Source organism: Pygoscelis adeliae, unplaced genomic scaffold (genome assembly GCF_000699105.1).
Source record: "Pygoscelis adeliae isolate BGI_AS28 unplaced genomic scaffold, ASM69910v1 Scaffold155, whole genome shotgun sequence".
NCBI classification, from domain to species: Eukaryota; Metazoa; Chordata; class Aves; order Sphenisciformes; family Spheniscidae; genus Pygoscelis; species Pygoscelis adeliae.
This window is the reverse complement of record NW_008824932.1, coordinates 2,901,959-2,920,620: the sequence shown is the minus strand read 5'-3', so window position 1 is coordinate 2,920,620 and position 18,662 is coordinate 2,901,959. Positions and strand designations below refer to the sequence as shown.

General features: G+C 43.5%; 1 protein-coding gene across 1 annotated transcript in view; it reads left to right on the top strand.

Annotated features, from left to right (window-relative positions):
- Positions 1–18,662, top strand: part of EPHA4 (EPH receptor A4) — a 101,825-nt gene that overhangs the window by 59,712 nt on the left and 23,451 nt on the right. The gene's annotated exons all lie outside the window — the stretch shown is intronic.

Sequence of the window (18,662 nt, the reverse complement as noted above, 5' to 3'; positions counted from 1 at the left end):
CTGTTTTGCTAATAAAAATGAAACTACCAACGCTGAAAATCTGTAAATGACTTTATTGTTTTTGCTGTCTGTGCTTGTGCTTTCCAACATTTGATAGACAGAAGAATGTTGTTAATGTGGTTCTGTAGTTCTTTAGATATGAGTGGTGCTTTTGGGTCATATTCTGGGGAATTTGCTGGAATTGTTTGCAAGAGGTGCATCTTTGAGGTAAATTCAGTAGGGATGATAAGTATGCAAGGGACCAGGAAATCCTTCCTCTTAAGAGCAGTCTCAAATTGACCTTCCAAATATGCAGCTTCTATAATTGAAGAAAATAGACAGAAATTTTAGAACGCAGTTTTTGATGTAAGAATCAGAAATCCGAATATTTGTATGTTTGCTTGCGTGGGTGCCAGCCCCTGCAGGAGGTATGCATTTGGAGACGGACAGAAAGCAATGAGAAACCAGTGACTGGTATATTCAGTACAAAATTGAAGAAATGTGTTGCAGTGACACAAAAGGTGCAGTTGAAAGGCACAGGTGGTTTTTTGTTTGCTTTTGCCATTTTACTCCTGGAGATAATGAAATGAGGCAGTTTACTTTCCCCCTTTGTTTAGAAACTCTTTTCAGTTTCCAATACTGTAGGAAAATGTTTAAATGAAAATAAGCTTTTGCCATTCAAAGTAGGATCAAAAAGCATTTGAAAAAGTATTTTTCCTGCTCCCTTTGAACAGGTCCTGGTTTTTATAGCCTTTTTTTTTTTTTTTAAAGAGAGAAGCTAAATTTCAGGCTTTGAACCAAGTAAAAATTTCTATCTCCTAATGAAATACTTCAATGTTGTGACATTTCAAGAATTTTGAATGGTGAATTCAGCTCGCTATTCTACGTGTTTTGTATAATAATTTTGTTGAGTTTTTTGAGATGGGAACCGCCACTCTTTTCCCATATAAGATTAAAAAGAAATTAAAAAAGCGCAGGATGGAATGCTGAGCTGTTGAAATTTGGAGCCAGTGCCCGTAGCACAATGAGCACTGGGAAATGCTGACATTAAGGGGCTCCACCAGCAGTGGTGACTTTTGTGGCTTTCTGTTTTCGATCAAATGAAATCAGCACTTTGTCCATCTTTTAAAAATGTGAAATGACTTGTGGAAGACATGCAAACCAGCAATTCTCATGCGATGCTGCTAGGAGAAGCTGATTTCAATGAGAAACCCTACCAGGCAGTTGACTGAATAGCTCAAAAATCTCTGGGCTCTTTTTTTTTTTTTTTTTCCCTGCTAAGGATAATGCTGCGAAGCTGTTCGAAATTAAAAGTAAATCTCTCAATAAAGAGACCTCGTTCACAGCAGGCAGGAAGCTTTTGTTTTTCTGAAGAGGAGCTGAACAGTTTATATTTTTATTAAAGATTACAGCCGAGCTGCTTAGGTCTCCGACCTGACAGCCAGGTTCACGGGTAAGTTCGTCTGTGTGCATGTCCGAGGGGGCAGCACCGCACAGACAAACTTTTGCACGGATGCTAAAGGCGTTCACAAGGCAGGGGAGCAGTTGGGGGGGGGTGGGGGGAAGCCCACACACGCTCTAAATGAGATTTAAAATCCAGACTCCTTACGCTGCTTGCTTTCCTCCCTTCTTTTTGTTTGCATTTTATGAGGGGTGGGTGTCCTTTTTGCTCCTTTGCTTGTTGGAGTTAAAACGGTTGATATTTCTGAATAAGCAGGCTGCCGGGTGATTTGTTACCTTGTTAGGTTACCTTGGGCTCAGTGCTTCCTTAAGTGGACCAGCACAGCTAGATGGAGGCAGGATGTGTCAATTAGGAAGAAAACACAGTATAAATAAATAAACTCACTCTTTCTCCCATTGCATCAGACTGGATGTTTTCAAGCTGCCTGTGCTCAGGTTCAAGAACTGATCTTTCTTATGAATATCTCAGGCTCTCTGTCCCATTTTTCCCTCTTTCTGTTCTCGCTCCTCTCCCCGGCTCCTTTGTCTCTGCGATCTCCCACACCTTCCCCGTCTAGCTGTCTGTTCGCCTGTCTCGAAGCTGCTTCATCTCGGAGGCAGAGCGGTGTGGCTGGCTGTGCTGCAGTCCTTCCCCCTCTCTTCTGTACGCTCCCCCGGTCCCTCACCGTCACTCGGAGCCCTTGCGGTTGTTCGCTATCCGTTTCCAGGCAGGAGCTAAAATGGGTCACGGTGCCACCAGGACTTGAGCCCCGCCGAGAAGACCCGCGTGAATCGAGTGTTCTGCTGGGACGGGTTGCAGTTGTGGTGACCGAAGCGTGGTGAACCTGAAATATTGACAGTCAGCGCAGGGAAGGAAAATGTCAGCTGTTACTCAGGTTTATTTAGCCTTTAGGTTGGTTTGTTGTTTATGTTCTTAATTCCATTACTGAAAGGAAAAAAAAAACCTGAAACGTCCTGATCCTTTGAGGATGATTGTGTTTTAAGGTAGAAATGGTGGCGGAGGGGGGAGAAGCGGGAGTTATTTGCTTCCAGATGACTCACAAGTTCTACTGGACTTTTTGGTAGGGGAATATATTTTCCCATTTTGCATTTCGGTGGGTCTTCTTTGAAAGCCCAAATTTCCTTTCAAATGCTCATTAGCATTCCTCGCGTGTTGTACAGAACAGCACGGAAAATGCATATAAGGTCTTACATTCTGCCAGTATGGTTTAGCCCATGCAGAGCTAAATTTGCAGTCAGTAAAAATTCATGGACATACATTGCCCTTGGTCAGTGCACACTCCTCGTATCGACAAAGTAATAGGTGCTCAGGCAGATCAAAAGCAAAACATGCCGAGGCCAGGAAACCCAAGGTTTTCGGTATTTTCTTTTTAATGTGCTACTTTCCTGGATATTTATAGCTTATCTATAAAGAATTGCTCTGTAGTGAAACATCAAAAGCCATTGTTAAGTAGATTTCAGACGCAGAGCTTTCTTTAGGTGACTGCATGAATACCCTTAAACTACTACTGGAAAATGAAATTAACAGATACTCTGCAGATCGATCGATCCGTCTGATTCTCTAAACTCCATCATGTTCTTTGAGTATAGTCCTGGTTTCAGTATAAATAACAGTAAATCATTTCTGTTCGCTGAGAGGGAACGTAACATTTTTTGATTTTGTATGTGCGTATTTTTTGATATTTATGTGTGTATTGAGAATCTTGTCGATAGGGGGAGGTGGTAAAAGAAGTTAATTTTGCTTTCAAAAATAGCGAGGTCTGTACTTGTTCAGAGCGCTACAGTTTTATGCTCAGCTCTTGCAAAAATTTTCCTTTTTTTTAATGCAATCCTGGTGATGAGCTGTTCACTGTTGTGTTGAAACCTGATTTTGAAGGGCCGTGTAACCCCAAGGAAGACGTCATCTCCAAATAGCCAGGGGAGGAGCTCTGTGAAGACGGGATTCATCATACGGTTGTGTCAGAGTTTCACAGACCCTCTAAAATAGCGTAAGCTGGCAAAAGAAGTCATTTTCTGTTCTGACATCACCCTTCCCTGGTGCCTGCTGAGGATATCGGGAGGCTCGTGCAGGTCAGCTCCCCTTTCACGGCTGGTGGGTTTTCCAGTCCAGCTCCCTGCCTGGCTCCCTTGGGTGGTGCGAGGACGGGGTAGTGCTGGTGAGGTTTAGGGTGGTGTGGAGGGCAGGACTGAGGTGCCGGGACACGCTGTTACTAGGCGAGCGTTTTGGACCAGCTGGAAAGCGTTGAAGGGCCTAAGACGGAAGCTGTGAATGTGGGCGAGTCCGTGTTTTTGCCCAAACGGAGGAGCGCGTGGCACTCCAGATCCTGGGCACAGCGGTACCTTGCTGTAGCCTTCCCAGACATCCAGGAGTCGATTCAATTTATTTTTTTTTTTGCCCTTTTTTTTTTTTCCCAAAGTACTTGCTACCAGCATGGTCCCACCCTTTCCAGTTACTTGTTCCCTGCGGCCAAAGGATACAAATAGCCTGTTCCAGGAGTCCTTTTACAGGCACACAAACGCGGGAGGAAACTTGTGCACGTAGCTGGGTGTGTATAAACAGTCGCAGCACCCTGGCCACCCAGTTCCCCACAGGCCTGATTTAAAATAATCTCTCGGCGAACATCTGGATACATGCCAGATGTCCAGAGCGCGGGGGGTGTGTGTGATACTTCTAACTGCTGCATTCTTTTTTCTGCAAAACGTCAGAGTAATGGAAAAGGGGAGGTGCAAAGGGGTGTTTTTATTTTGCTTTAAAGGTGTTTGTGCTAAGGATGATGGATCAGCAGTCTCCTTGTTCCTCAAATGGAGCTGTGTCAAGCGTGAATTCAATAGATTCAAAACTAGTAAGCAGGGACTTGAAAAAGGGGTGATCCGTGAGCGTGACACTCCGAGTGATTTGTTGCAGCATCTTGCAGAATTCCAGGCTAATTGTAGGCAACTTTCTCGTTTTGAATCTAAACCGGTGTGGTTTCTAAGGCTTCATGTTTATCTGCTAGACATAAGCAGCAATCCCTCCCCCCCCCCGCCCGGTTTTCAAGCAGAAGGGTTGGGACAAGTTGTCAGTTGTTGTAGGGTTTCACCTGCCGTGATGGGCGAGGTGACCTGCCGGGTTGTGCAGGACGATGACCTGCCTCGTCCCTCCCTCGCTTTGTTTCTCCGAGGGAGTTGTGTTTTGGCTTTTGCTGTCTGAAGATTTGCATCGAAGGGAGTTGCCGCGAGGACTTCTGCAGCAAACCAAATAATGTATTTTGGGAAACCACAGACGTTTCAAATATAAACGCGGTGGGAGATCCAGAAAGACGATAAGTGGTCTCAGCGCAAGAAATTTGGGAGTTGCATGGAAGGAAACAGTTAGGAATACTTTTGAATGGGCAAATTTCACTGTTGAGCGTGAGATTTCTCAGAGCCTCGGAGCTGTCATGTGTTGACCACTTCAGATTTCTTCTGCTGCACGTTTAATTACGTGTGTAAGACGATGTGTCTGAGTAGGGAGCTTCTCCAAGCTGGCAGATGCAAGTGGGAGTTTCTTATTAACAACTCTGTTCTTGCACAGGCTTTAACTGATGGTCTGTAATAAATGCGTAGTTATAAGCATACGTGCTCCCGTCTTAAAAACAAAACTGGGAAAACTATTGTTGGGAGGGATTAAATTATTATTTTAAGGTAACTACAGCTTTCCACAAAGAAATAATAATTAAAATAACAACTGCCTGCTTGCTGGCAAAGCTGTCTGCACCACCCATTTCCATGAATTTGTATTCAAGGTGGGGGATACAAGTCTTGGTCGGAAGGGAAAAAAAAAAAAGTGCTTTCTAAAGATCCTTAGTAAATAACCAGCTTCAGGGTTCAGCGAACAGCTTAGACAAGTTGCATGTCAGATAGAGCCAGGAAGTAATTGCAGCATTTAAATAAAAGTTTGGTCCCATTTTTAAAAAGATCTCATGGTTTGCTATGGAAAATGGAGGTTAGTTACATATCCTCCTGGGGAAAAAGGTGTTTAATTTCAGGACTGGGTAGGATTGACCATATTTAAATTATAAATAAATATGCCGAAACCAGGACAATTATATAAATTGACTTTTAGGAGGCATCAAATCGGATCAAATTCTGGTCTCAGTGATGTTGGTACAGATGAATAGTTACCAGACTGACAGAGATGAAGATACGGTCCTGCAGCTTTTATCTGCTCTGGGCTATTTAACTGGGCATTTCCTTTCGCTGGCAGTGCACTGACATTTCACATTCGTGAAGCTTGCCGTCCAGTCGGAGCACTTCACTTAAACAGTTGGCAAGAAAATATTTTCATGTGGAAGGAGATTTTGCCCAAGAATGTTTGTGGCTACCAAATGTTTAGATAGGCTTCTAAATTTTCTAGTTGTTTTTGCAGCTGACTAAATTAATTGGAAAGCAGCCAGAGAGACAGCAGAGTCCAGTCTGTAGTTGAGCAACAATAAAAGGCTTCGGAGAACTTTATCAAAGCTTCCATTAACCCCCTGCTGATGTCCTCAAACAGGATTTTTTTGAGAGAGTGGAAACACAAAAGCTAGGCTGCACAACTGCCCCTGTGTGTCCATTCAAAGGTTTTAAATCCGCACAGTTACTAATTAAAATGCCATGCAGAGTAGCACAAATAAACATCGCTAGTCCCTGAAGCCCAAGGTTCCTGCGCTGGCTCATAGTTTGGGGGCAGGATGCTGAACTGACCCCGCGGGGGTGGGCAGAGCAGCCCCCTTCGGTTCAGATATTCTGTCCTTGTATGAGGAGTTGCAAAACGTGTGTCGAGTCCAGCCGTATGCATGAAATCATACTCCCAGAATGCCACCCCAAGGCAGCCTGTTATTTTTTACTTATTTTTTGCATAGCGCTGCGTTGAGCCATGAGGGCTAAATGGAGCTGTGGCATGCCTGCTGGATCTCTATAATCACGTTTGCCAGATTTTGGCGGACATCAAAATGCTGAGCACACGCCTGAATACTGCTCCTTTCATTGAGAAATGTCACTTCAGATTTCGCCCCACGTGTGAACTGGTGTGCAGGGAGCGCTTTATTATTGTGGCAGGGCTCCAGTGGGCTTCCCCTCCCAAACAAAGCAGGCAAATGCGTGGCCTCTATCTGCATCTACTTGAAGGATTTCATGGCATCTCCTTAGATTAAGGTAATCTGCCTTCATTACTAAATTCAGGAACCAGAGTCCCAGAACTCTTAGTAGCGCGCTCCGAGAATGAATTCGGGGTCTCTGAAAGCTGTGATTTGTAAACCGATACTAACAAAAGCTGATCGTGGTTTTGGATTTATTTTTTTAAATACGGTCTACAGAGATGTAGGAAGCTCAAGCGTTTGTATTTTATTCCTCTGGTCATTTGTACTTCAAATCATCCCTTATGGAAAAGTCCTACTGTTAATTTAAAAGGAAATGATAACTTTTTTCTCAGCCTTCTGAACTGTTCCGGCAGAATTTATTAGGATTTTTATCCCTGCTATCAATTCTGTCACCTAGTCTTAAAAAGACGATTGACTGATTCTGATTTTTTATTAAATACTTCTACTGTTCCATAAAATCTCTTTGGTTTTGTCTGTATTAAAATCCATTGAAAGTATCCATGGATGATTACAGACAGAAAAACCCTTAAACGTTATGTGCTTTGGATGTCAATGTCTTTCAGTTCCATAGATTACTGAAGACTAAAAGGAAAGCGCTGAAGTTTTTAATTAGCTTTTTATTATTTTTAATTTTCTGTCTGCCATTAGATGGTCCTATCAATAAATAATAGAATACGACAGTTTTGGCTAAGCAAAATAGGAAGGTACAGTGGGCTGGAAGAGATGTCTCATATATGAATTGAGTTTTGTGTGGTGTCCCATTTATTTTAGCAAACAAATAAAGGCATGATCTCAAGACAACCCACTACAACGGCTCCCTGGGAAGATTGCGCTTGTCTCGATAACATACTGCGTTCCTTAAATCTGTCCTCTGAATCAGCCTCAATTTGTCTTTCTTAGCATAAAAGGGAATGCAGATGCAATGGCTGCAGCCTCCCTTCTAGTTTATCAGGATATTGTGCATGCATATAAATAAGACGGAAGGTGACTGGAATATATAAGTGGCTGAGTCTTAAATCCCGTGTTTTTCAAGCTCCCCGGGCACTCCGGGACGGGGTGGCCAAGGGGAGTCCTGTAGGAGCTGCAGAGATCTGTGGGCTCTCCGTCGTACTTCGGACGTGATGTGCAGACCCAGCGGCGCCTTTCCAAGAGCGTTTCAGCCCTTCGCTTTCACTGCTGCCTGTGCTGAAGGTTAAAACTGCAATTATGCAAGTACTGGGAAGAACTGATTTGAAGAGAGTGGACTGGGCTCAGAAGGAGACTTCTTTAGCACCGCTTGCGCATGTGGCATTTTTCTTTAACCAGAGAATAATTTTATTTATATTTGTTACACCGACAAGCTGCCAACATCACAGGTTGGAGGGGCTCTGTAGCACAGGAGTTTCCTGGCTTATTTTCAGTCTGACTGGTCCTTAAATGGAAGTTACCAGCTTCATCTGGATCAAATGAGAAGATAATCAAATTTTTAGACCTGTTGATGACAAAACTGAACTAAAAACAAAACCGTGAACCTTACAGGGAGGAGAGACGTAACATTGAAAAGTGCTTTGCATGCTGTTGGAAGAAGAAATGATTTTTGAATTGCAGGTTTTGAATGAAGATTATATTTTTCCTTGCAGTCCCCATCCTGTGCACTTCTCGGTTCCACCCTGTAAGTACCCTTTGGGGCGCTGGCCTCGGAGGGGAGGAGAGAGCTCCCGCAGAGACCTTCTCATCAGGAGTTGGGGCGGGCTCTTGGTGTCCTCCTGTCCTGCTGCGAATCTGGGACTGAAAATGAAGGTCCAGGCTCGGAATACAGACCCGTCTATGCGATTGCTGAGCTAACTTGGGATTATTGTTTTCACGGGTTTTTATTTGCCCAGACCGTAGCTCAGTACTCCTCCAGGAAATAAACATGGCTGATTTCTTTGTGCAACTCCAAATCTTCAAAACCTCATGAGGTTGATTTTTTTTTATTTATTTTTGTAGGATTAAAACTGTTCAGACTTTGTAATGGCACTTGCATTGCACGGGAAACTTTACCAATTATCTTTCTGACTGTTTTCCACTGAGGCAGCCAGCTTTAATATTTAATTGCTTATTCCATTTGGGGTTTTTCTAATTGACACAATTTTTAAATGAATAATGCACTAGTTTTCAGTATCCGGCATAAAACCAAAATAATGAAACCCCTTTATAAGTTTAATTATGTGCTACCTGTGATGTAATCGGTTACTGGCGACATGAACTAAGATTTTAATTTTAAGATTTATGTGTTTCAGGAAGCTTAAGATTCTTCCCCGGTTTGTCCCTCGTCACTTTTTTTTCTTTTTTACCCAACAGCAAACTTCAGGTCGCTTTTTGCGGCAATACTGTGTGCAGAATATAGTTTCCTCTCTCATTGGGTCTATCGATGGTTTTTAATTCCCTGAAGAAATCTGCTCGTTGCAGATGAAGGAAAGGGGGCTTAATTCAGTTCCAGTGAGAGGACCTGGTAGAAGAGCTCCGAGTGTGAGAGTTAGGTGTGCTGCAGTCCCATTCTCCGTGGTACTTTTCCAAAAGCACAGAGTATCTTTTTCCCCTGAAAAAGAGGAACTTTGATGGGCAGTATGGCAGGGTGTCTCGCAGCATCCTGGAAGAGCTGAGGATCTCCCGGTGCTGTCAGACCGGTGTCCTTCACAAAGTGCTACTAACGTTAGCCCAGAAAACCTAAACCTTGATTCAATCTTGAGCGTTTCTCAACAGCCCAGAGGCCGAGATTGTATCATGTCGAATCCATCTAACCTTTGTACAAGAAGGTACTTTACCAGAGTTCCAGCTGAACGCTCTGAATATCAACTATAATTAAAATTTATAGGTCGTTCAGCTGAAATGTAAATATGTAAATGCAGACCTGCACCAGCCTCTTCTGTGTGATGGAGCTTAAAGTAAATAAAGGTGAAATTCCTTAACTTTGGTGACTTCGAAACAATTTATTACTCTCAAGTGTTAAGACGGGAATTGTGATTTTTATTGTCAGGTGAGTCCTGGGTTTTCATTCTTTTGGGTGCCGCAGGCTGAGGAGGGCATATTTGAGACCCAGCCTGCAGTTGCTGTTGGAGCTGCGTATCACAGTTGAAGTAAAATGTTTATAATTTTATTATCTTTTCTTCCTCCAAGATTCTTGCCGTTTCTGACTTTGGGTGATTGATCTGAGAAACCCAAATAGCAAAGTCTAACTCTCTGCTATTACCGTAGCACTTCAGAAGTCAGGATGAGACAATGTGGCCAAATCTATTTATTAAAACAGCGAATGCTGCTTTAGCAAAATGAGTCATAACATTTATTTATTTATTTTGTTTAGAAGATACTTCAGTATTTCCAAAGCATCTAAGCGGCATAGAGGGCAGAGGCTTTTATTTGTTTGGATTTCAAAAAGGCTTTTCAGCAGCTCTTTTGTTATAAAATCTAATATTCTCAATGCTGAAAGTAAGTGACAAAGGAAGTTATTTAGCACACACACACACACATATATATATCATCCAGACATCCATGTTTCAAATAAATAAAAAGTAACTGTGCGAGAGCCAAGAACAGCATTAGGAGATGTGTTGCTTTGGGTTCCAAATCACACATTTGCCCCATAGTGGGTTAAGCTTTACGCCATAACTGTTGGGGTAACCACATGCTCAGGTGGCTTGGTGGTAAGTGTAAGAAAGGACCAAGGAGGAGAAATGAGGCTTTCTGTGAATAGATAGAGACATGAGGCATCAGGTGAGAGCTGTCCTTTGCAATGTCAGACGAAGGGTTGCCCCTTTGGGATGTTAATAGAGCAGGGTCAATATTTTTGGTATCGTTTTGTGGATTGTCGATTCGCTCTTGTAAGTGGTTCGAAAGCTGCACACAAGAAGTGGTTTGCAGGGCAGAGATAGACGGTAAGTTATTTCATTGGTCCTGTACGATTTAAGAACAGCTCTACCCCCCTTGTCTGTTGACTCATGAAGTGTATGCAGACATGTCTTAACTCCTCTGACTGTGGGCAGGAGGATGGGAAAATGGGAGGAGGAGTAGCTGGATGGTTGCTTGACTTGAGGAAGGGCTCAGAGAACGGGACAGGGGTCTCATTTGGGGGCATCTGATGTGCCTTTGAGGGTTGCTTTGATTTCCTTGTGGAAGGGGCTGGAGGGGGAGCGGAGGAGTTTGTTTTGAAAAGGCAGCTCAGCAGATCCTCCTCCTGTGCAGCAATACAAGGGTGAAGGACAGGCTATTTCTGGGGAGGAATTAGCTCTGGTGGCTACCTCGGCTTCCCGGGAGGAACAGCAGGGTGCGTGGGTGAGGTGGAGTTGCCCTGAGGGGCTGATGATGAGTAGGTCAGATTGCTCCAGACTACTTATTTTCAGCGGTTGGGGAATGCCCCATTTCCAACGTTATTATCTGGTGTCATAACTAGAGGTTATGGTCTCTAATTTCTCATTCTGGCTCCCCCAGAGCCACTGTACCCTGGGGTGCTATACGTTGTGTCCCAGCATTGGTGGTTTCTGGCGGTCTGTGCTTGCTGGACCCGCGTCTGGGAAGCAAGAGGATGATTACAGCACGTGCTTCCCAGAAGTGTTTAACCCAAATTCGGGTCGTGGGATCCTACCTCTAAGCGTGACTGGTCTGGGCCATAAAGGACAACTGTTGAGAGTTAGGCCAATCTCTCTTTGACCGGAATGCGTGGCCCATTTTCTCTGCTTCTCTCAATCCAATATAATGCAGCGGAGCATCAGTGTTGGCTTCTTTAGGCTACAGAATTTATTGTTGTTTACATTGGGTCAGATTCTAACCTCAACTAGAGGGAAGAGTAACTGCAACGTGACCTGCTTTGTGACCAGCGGCTCCAAACCTGCTCAGGTCAGACAGCTGCTGACTAATTCCCCATCTTAACAAATTGCTTACAGCTCTAGAGTTTCTTAGAGCAATTCACAGCGCCAAGTACGATCACCCTTCTTGTGTTAATCATTCTAGTTTAAGCATTTAGAAATGTTTCAGTGCTGGGTTTTTTAAGAGTTTGTAATGTACAGACAGATTTTTATAAATTGCCTTCCAACTGAAAGACTTGTTTTCCTGTTTGTTTTAAACTGGCATTCATACATACAGGAAATACACAGCATTCTGCCATGTTTCTGTTGGCAACTATTAAGTTATCCTTGTCAGAACATGCCAACAGGATTTCTTAGCAAGCTAGCAGAAAGAAAACAAGCAGTTCTCAGACTAAACAGACCCCATGCTTGAGTTGTAACACAGATCTCTTGCTAAATGCTATGTAGATTCTATAGTCGTTTGGTTTAAGGCAATCTTTGGGATTGCAGGTTGCAGATTCAGATCTTTGGAGTTACTCCAGACCCGCATTGCATTAGCTGACATCATTATTTGGCCTTCAGAAGTGGAGGGCCAGTACCTGAAAATAATGTATTGCTGTCAAGAGCTGATCCTCAGAAATTAATAGCCAGAACGAGCCGTCTCCTGGCTGTGCAAAATCTTCTTTGTCACCCCTGTCTCGTTGCAGTTCTTGATGTAAACCACAGGGAACTGGTCAGACCTCAGCTCCTGTGGTTGGTTTGATCTAAATTAGAGCAGTTCTGGTATGCTGAAGTGGTCTGTGCTAAAACTGACACGGAACTGGACGTGCAACCCAGAAAATACATGGGCTTTTTGTGGATCCTCAGCAGCTACTGCACGTTGCCAAGAACTGAAGCTGGAGTAAGGGTGGTAAAAATACAGCACTCTAATAATCCTCAACTACTACTATTTGTTGCTGCTAACAGCCTGGGTTTTCCTTCAAGCTTTTGATTTGATGCAAGTCAGAGCCAGCTTTTGTGGTTTGGCAAGATTTGCAGCGCAGGTTCTTTTGGGAGAGGCAAGAAATGAAAACTTCAAAACGGAGGAAATGTTTAAAACATAATAATGCTGTGTTAACAGTCTTTAAAATCCCATTTTCTAGCCCCTTTCTTTATGAACACATCATTACAAACATAACTGATGTGAGCTGGTCTCTAGGTTTGAGAGCTTGTCACTTGTTTTTCTCGGAGCTCTTCGGCAGTGACTGGGTTGCGGAGCCTGGAACGAAAGGGAAGATCAGTGGTGCCTGTCGTTTTGGGATGAAGGTGTCCTACGAGAGTATCCTGTGGCCGAGCCGGTGCTTTTCCTGAGCAGCGTCATTTCTAGTAACAAAGAGGGAAAGTTTAGTCCAGAAGTATTACGGCTGGTTGAAGGGATTGAGAGAAAGAGGCTGAGCTCAGCTGTCACTGCTTCACATGACGTCGGCCAGGATTTTCAAGTGTGGGTGGATAACCTTGGGCGCTTTACTCTAGTGGCGTAGATTTAAAGTCTTTGCTTTAATGCTAAAGCTTGAAAAAGCTGGCCTGAATCTCGGCATGTCTCAGTTTCCAGGCTGGGAAGTATTCCTCACCAGTCATCATTCCTAGGGGAGGGAGAGGCAGACGGTGGGAAGACAGAGGACTCGGGAACGTCTTGGGAGGCTTCCAGTGGCTCGGTTGAGCAATCAGGCCTCTAGATCCTTGTCCAAGTCCTAACCTGGCCCAGTCATCACTGGTACAAATGTTTGCTCCACTTACACAGAGGGAATAATGAAAAAAAAAATAAAATATGCATGTGGTTAGTGTTTAAAGTGCACATCCAGCCCGCAGACTCTTGCTGGTCCCTAGGAGAAAGGCGTAGCTGTCATACTGGCAGTGAAGAACGGGCATGCCAAACTCCAGCTCGGTTCTTCAGACGTGCGCAGACATCTCATCTGCGTGTGCACGCAGGTTCACGTGTGCAAAAGCCTCTCGTGTGCTTATCCTTACGTACATACATGGCTTTATACATATGCTGTGCGTGTGTTTGGAAATTTGGTGATGCTAAAATGCGTTCTCCTTTGTTTGCAAAGCCATGTGCCAGTACTCCTCGGAGCACAGGGGTGGCGTTGCTCAGAAACAGGAGCATTTCTGGCTGGACAAGAGAGAGGCGTGGGTAGAAGGCCCAGGGGACCAACGGGAAGCAGAACTGAACGTCAACGTTTTAGGAGAGAGCAGAACTGCTTTGTTTTTAATTTATTCTGGTACATGTAACTAAATAGGGCTGGATACTTTCTCCCTTCGCTTGGTTTGAAGTCAGTGTGACAGCTAGTGGAGTAAGTTGCTCGCTTACATGAATAAAATTACCAGAATCTGGCCTGGAGAATGTTGCCTTTAGAAATGATTAAAAACATATTTGATTATCTGTGTTGTATATCCTTTTCCTGCTGTGAGATTATTTGATAATGTAATTTACAAAATCCCATGTAAAAACCCACAATATTACAAGGTAAATATTAAGAGAAAACCTGAAATGTGCCAGGTTCCCTTAAATGTGTTTTGTCCCAATTAAGAGAAGACCTTTTATTGTCTTGTTTTGATTTCCAAGAGGACTTTTCTTCAGTGTTAGATTCTCAGAAATATTTTTTTTTTTTAAGTAATTAATAATGGAGCAGGCTTTTAGTATCTACCCTGGAAGGTAAAAACCCTTAATCACAGTAACATCATTAGTGCTTTCAAGCATTTAATTTTGATGCTTGACAAAGCGCATAGCCATTGATAAGAACAAGTAAGTGGTGTTGTGTGCAATTGAGGGAAAAAAGAAAAGCATGAAAACCCCTAAGCTTCAAGTAATTAAATTTAAATATGTTATTTGAATTTAGCTGAGATAATGTACAAACTGTGGGTATATTTTTCAATCAGTGAAAGACCCCTTAAGTAAACATGACCCATTTAAATTCAAATCATGGGGAGTGGAAAGTAAACCCTGCTGTGGTTAAGAAGGCATCTTCACTAGAACACTGGGCATTGTGTATCTTTGATATCTGAGTACTCATGTGTAGTAGTTTTATAAAGGGCTGTTTTCACTCATGGATGCCTACATGCCAGAGACTTTATTGCATCTATTTATTTCCTGGTTTTTTCCTTCCCCCCCCTCCTAATTTGAACCAGTAATGAAAAACTGACACTTTGCTTCTGCCATCCTTTAAAGTGCCTCAAAACTGTTACAGTTCAGCACTTACTAGCCTTGGGATATGGCTTTATGGCATTTGGGTGAAGTTTTTGTAGTACGTCTGTGCTCCTTCTCTCTCTGTAGGCCGCAAGCTCAGAACCGCAGTAATAAAACTACTAGTAGGTGTTTAATGGCAGGTTATTGAGGAAGTAGATAAAAGAAAATTGCAACATTCACATCAGTAGGGAGTGGGGTTTTTAAGGGAGAGGAACCGCTGAGCTTTGAACTAGGGGAAGTTACACTTGGTGCTTTTGTTCAAGGGGACGCCTTTTTAGAGACCCAAAATACCTCGTCATTCTTCCCTGTGAAATGGTCTGTTCTGGTGGAATTGGTGCTTGGTGTGTACAGTCTGTGCACGTGTGGCAGAAAAACTTGCTATTGTAAGCAGTGATGACTGAGAAGCAGGTTTTTGCTTAGTGTTCCTTTCCAAATACCAGGGAGTAGGGAGGAGGAAAGTGCAAAAAGTGAAAGAAAAAGTGATCGCCTGCTCTTTTCCAAAAGTATTATGTGATCTTATTGCGAACATCTTAATTGTGTACATTATTCTTTTTGGTCAAGCTGTCCTCAGTATGTTTTGCGTAGGAATGTGTGTGTATAATGAACAGTTAGCCCGTGCACATATAAGAGAAGATTCTGTCTTTTATTCTCCTCGTGATCAAAGCATCATTTTACAACCTGTTACATGTTTATCTTCACATCATCCCTAAGAGGCAATTTAAAGGCAAGAGGGAGAGGAACAAAGAATGTAAATATTTTGCACAAGCTCACCCAGAAGGCTGTGACTGCTGCCTGGATTGCCATGATGAGCTGGCAGTGGTGATTTGTCCCGGACTCTTACGTCCTTTTGGTAATATATGTCCAAGGAGACCCAGACTTCTTGTTCTTCCAGAAGCCCAGTCTTTCAACTACTCAGGTCAGCTGGTGGATCCTGGAAAACAAGGAGACAAATAAACCTGATTTGTAGGGCTATTTGCAGAAATAAGAGGGAATTGGTAATGGAGGATTTTATCCATGCGGTGGGATAACTGTAGTACTCCCTCTGGTTACTGAGCCCAGTTCCTCAAGGTCCACAGAGCTGCAGATCACCATCCTATTGCATAGACCGTTACAGGTCTGTGCTGCAGAGATGTCAAAGAGCTCCTGGACAGCCTCTTGCAGTTCTGGTCCTTTGTCCTGTAGTTGGACTTCAGCACGCCTAGGATTTCTGTATAGCATATGGAGGGGCAGGATGTACAGTCAAAACAAAAAAACTCAGAAACAAATTGCTCATCTGCAGAACACGGGACAAAAGAAGAGATTAGAAGTTAAGTAGGATGAATTTGCATATAAAGGAGGGGAAGGAAAAAATAGGGCCATTCTTACAATTGTAATCCTAAGGAGTAACAAAGGAATCGATGTACAAGTCCTCTCTGTGTCCTGGAGGCCAGGAGCAGGTTGCTTATTCCAGTATGGTGTGGTGCCTAAGGTCAGCTGTCCATTTTTGAGAGATATGAGAAAGCGCTTGTTAAACTATATAAAGCTAAGCATCTTTCACAAGAAGGGGTCGTTAATATATATTCTGCTGCTGCAAATAGCCCTTTTACAACAGAGAAGAAATGCGTTTTCATACAGCACTTACCAGCCCAATATTGAAGGACTCACTAAATTCCAATATAAATACCTGCAGAAATGAAACGGGAAACCAAGGAAGTTAAAAAGAGGGTAAAGGAAAGAAAGTGAACTTTCTCTCTACCAATTCTTGAGGTCAGACCAGCATAAGTGACAGATTCTCAGTAAAAAGAAGTGCCTGTCTGTCCTGCATGAGGCACCGATTAACTAAGCAGATTTTTCTCCGATTGGTTTATCAGTAATGTCGCACACGCGTGTGTTTTAGGGTAACAAATCTGATTTCTAATCTATTAGCTGAGCAGTATTCTTGCTGCAAAGGGGAAGGAAAAAAAGCCTGATTCTCTGTTGAGGAACTGTGAGGTTATTAAGCAGGTTCTCGGTTATGCCACAGATACAACCTGATGGAGCACACCTGGATCCTCCTCCCTGTTGGCTGTGTTTATAGTCTCTTCTGTCATCCAGTATTTGACTTTGCATGTGAGAGACAGACAAGAAAAAAGAAAGAAAGGTTTTGGAGGCATTTCTAACAGAGATGCCAAACTGTCAAATAGTAAATCGGGAAGCAGCTCCCTGACGGTTTCACATCAAGAGGAGACACCCTTTTGTGACTGCGCGGCGTCTACTGGTTATTTTCACTTCCATCAGAACTGTCTGATATGGTCAAGTAGGTTTGAGGCTTTCAACATTCAATTTTCCTTTCATTTACTGTGTTTCATTTATTTGTCTTTCTTGGTAGTTTTCAAGGGTATGTGTTTCAAGGATACTTTTCCCTGTGCAGATTGTGCAGGGCTTTTCAAATCATCCTTTTTAGTAGTCGGCAGAGAGACAGCGAGCTGGCGCGTTCCACTCTCGGAGCATGTAATTAGGGAGCGGGGAGCTGCATGCTGATGCATGGCTTGGCAGCGGGGGGGGGGGGGGGGGGGGGAAGAGCAACATGACTATGGCTTCAGGGGACAAAAGAAGAAATATATTCAATTTAGGAAGACCTCTAATCTCTGGTTATACAGGACAGCTTTGTTAGATAAGATTAAAAATTTCATGAATGTCCCTTTTTATCCCTGGAGACTCCGCCATTTATACCAGCTATTGTCGGCATCAAAAGAGCTTGATAACAGCTGGCTAGAGACGTGACCACACAGCAACACAACAGCAAGAAAGGGGCATCCGGGTTCATAAATCTTCAGAAACCCCCTTCCCCCAGCGCAGCCATGAATCTGCTGCTATCGCAGTCAAAGGGAGAATGCATTGTCCTCCAGCCAGTCAAAAACCTGAACTTCAGCATTAGCAGGGGCTCTATTGAAAGTGTAGGGTGCACAATGAGATGTTTTCCTTTATCTTCTTCATTGCAGCCCTTATTACTGCGCACAGATACAGTTTAAAGGGTCTTTGAGTTTAGCTTGTTGCTAGGTAGAGTTTTTCCCCAAATCGCGCCGCCCTTACCCTTGGCAGTGTAATCCTGCATCAATAGTAGTCATCGCATCAATACAGCGCCACATGGGACAGGGTCAGATGATGCCGGTTTGGTACACGATGGACCGATCTCTGGTATCTTCTGGCTGGGAAGGAGCTATCAAAGCCAGAATCTGGCCCTTGGGCACTGCGCTTCCCCATTCTCCAGGGACTGCTCACAGATTCGGGCGTAAGCAGGGCAAGTTAGCAAGCACAAATTGGCTCAGACTCTTGAAATACAAGTTTCCTGGTTTTCATGGGAGGGTCCAAATTCATATGTATTCAGCTTTATTCTGGTCTTACTTAATTCAGTGGCAATATTTTCTCAGCTTTAGAGAAAACCAGATTGGTCCTTCAGGAATTTCATAGTTCCTGTAAAGCAAATAGCTAACGAAGTAACATCAGCTAATTTTAGGAGATGGAAGAAGAGAATCGCCGTGGACCAAAACAAAAGTACAAGTCTATGCACTGTGCCTAACAAAGGACAAAAATAAGGCAGAATCCTTCAGTACCTTAGCCTCTTACGGAGGTGTCCTGGTTTCGGCAGGGATAGAGTTAATTTCCTTCCTAGTAGCTGGTACAGTGCTGTGTTTTGGATTTAGGGTGAGAACAAAGTTGATAACGCACCCATGTTTTAGTTGTTGCTGGGTAATGCTTACACTGGCCAAGGACTTTTTAGTTTTCCATGCTCTACCGACTGAGAAGGCTGGGGGGGGCACAAGAAGCTGGGAGGGGGCACAGCCAAACTGGCCAGAGGGACATTCCATACCATGGGACGTCACGCTCAGTACATAAACTGGGGAAAGCTGGCCGGGGGTCCGCTGCTCGGGGACTGGCTGGGCATCGGTCGGCGGGTGGTGAGCAGTTGCATTGTGCATCACTTGCTTTGTGTATTATCATCATCATCATCATCATCATATTATTATTATTATTATCATCATTTGATTTCAGTTATTAAACTGTTTTTATCTCAACCCATGAGTTTTTCTCACTTGTGCTATTCCAATTCTCTGCCCCATCCCACTGGGGGTGGGGGGG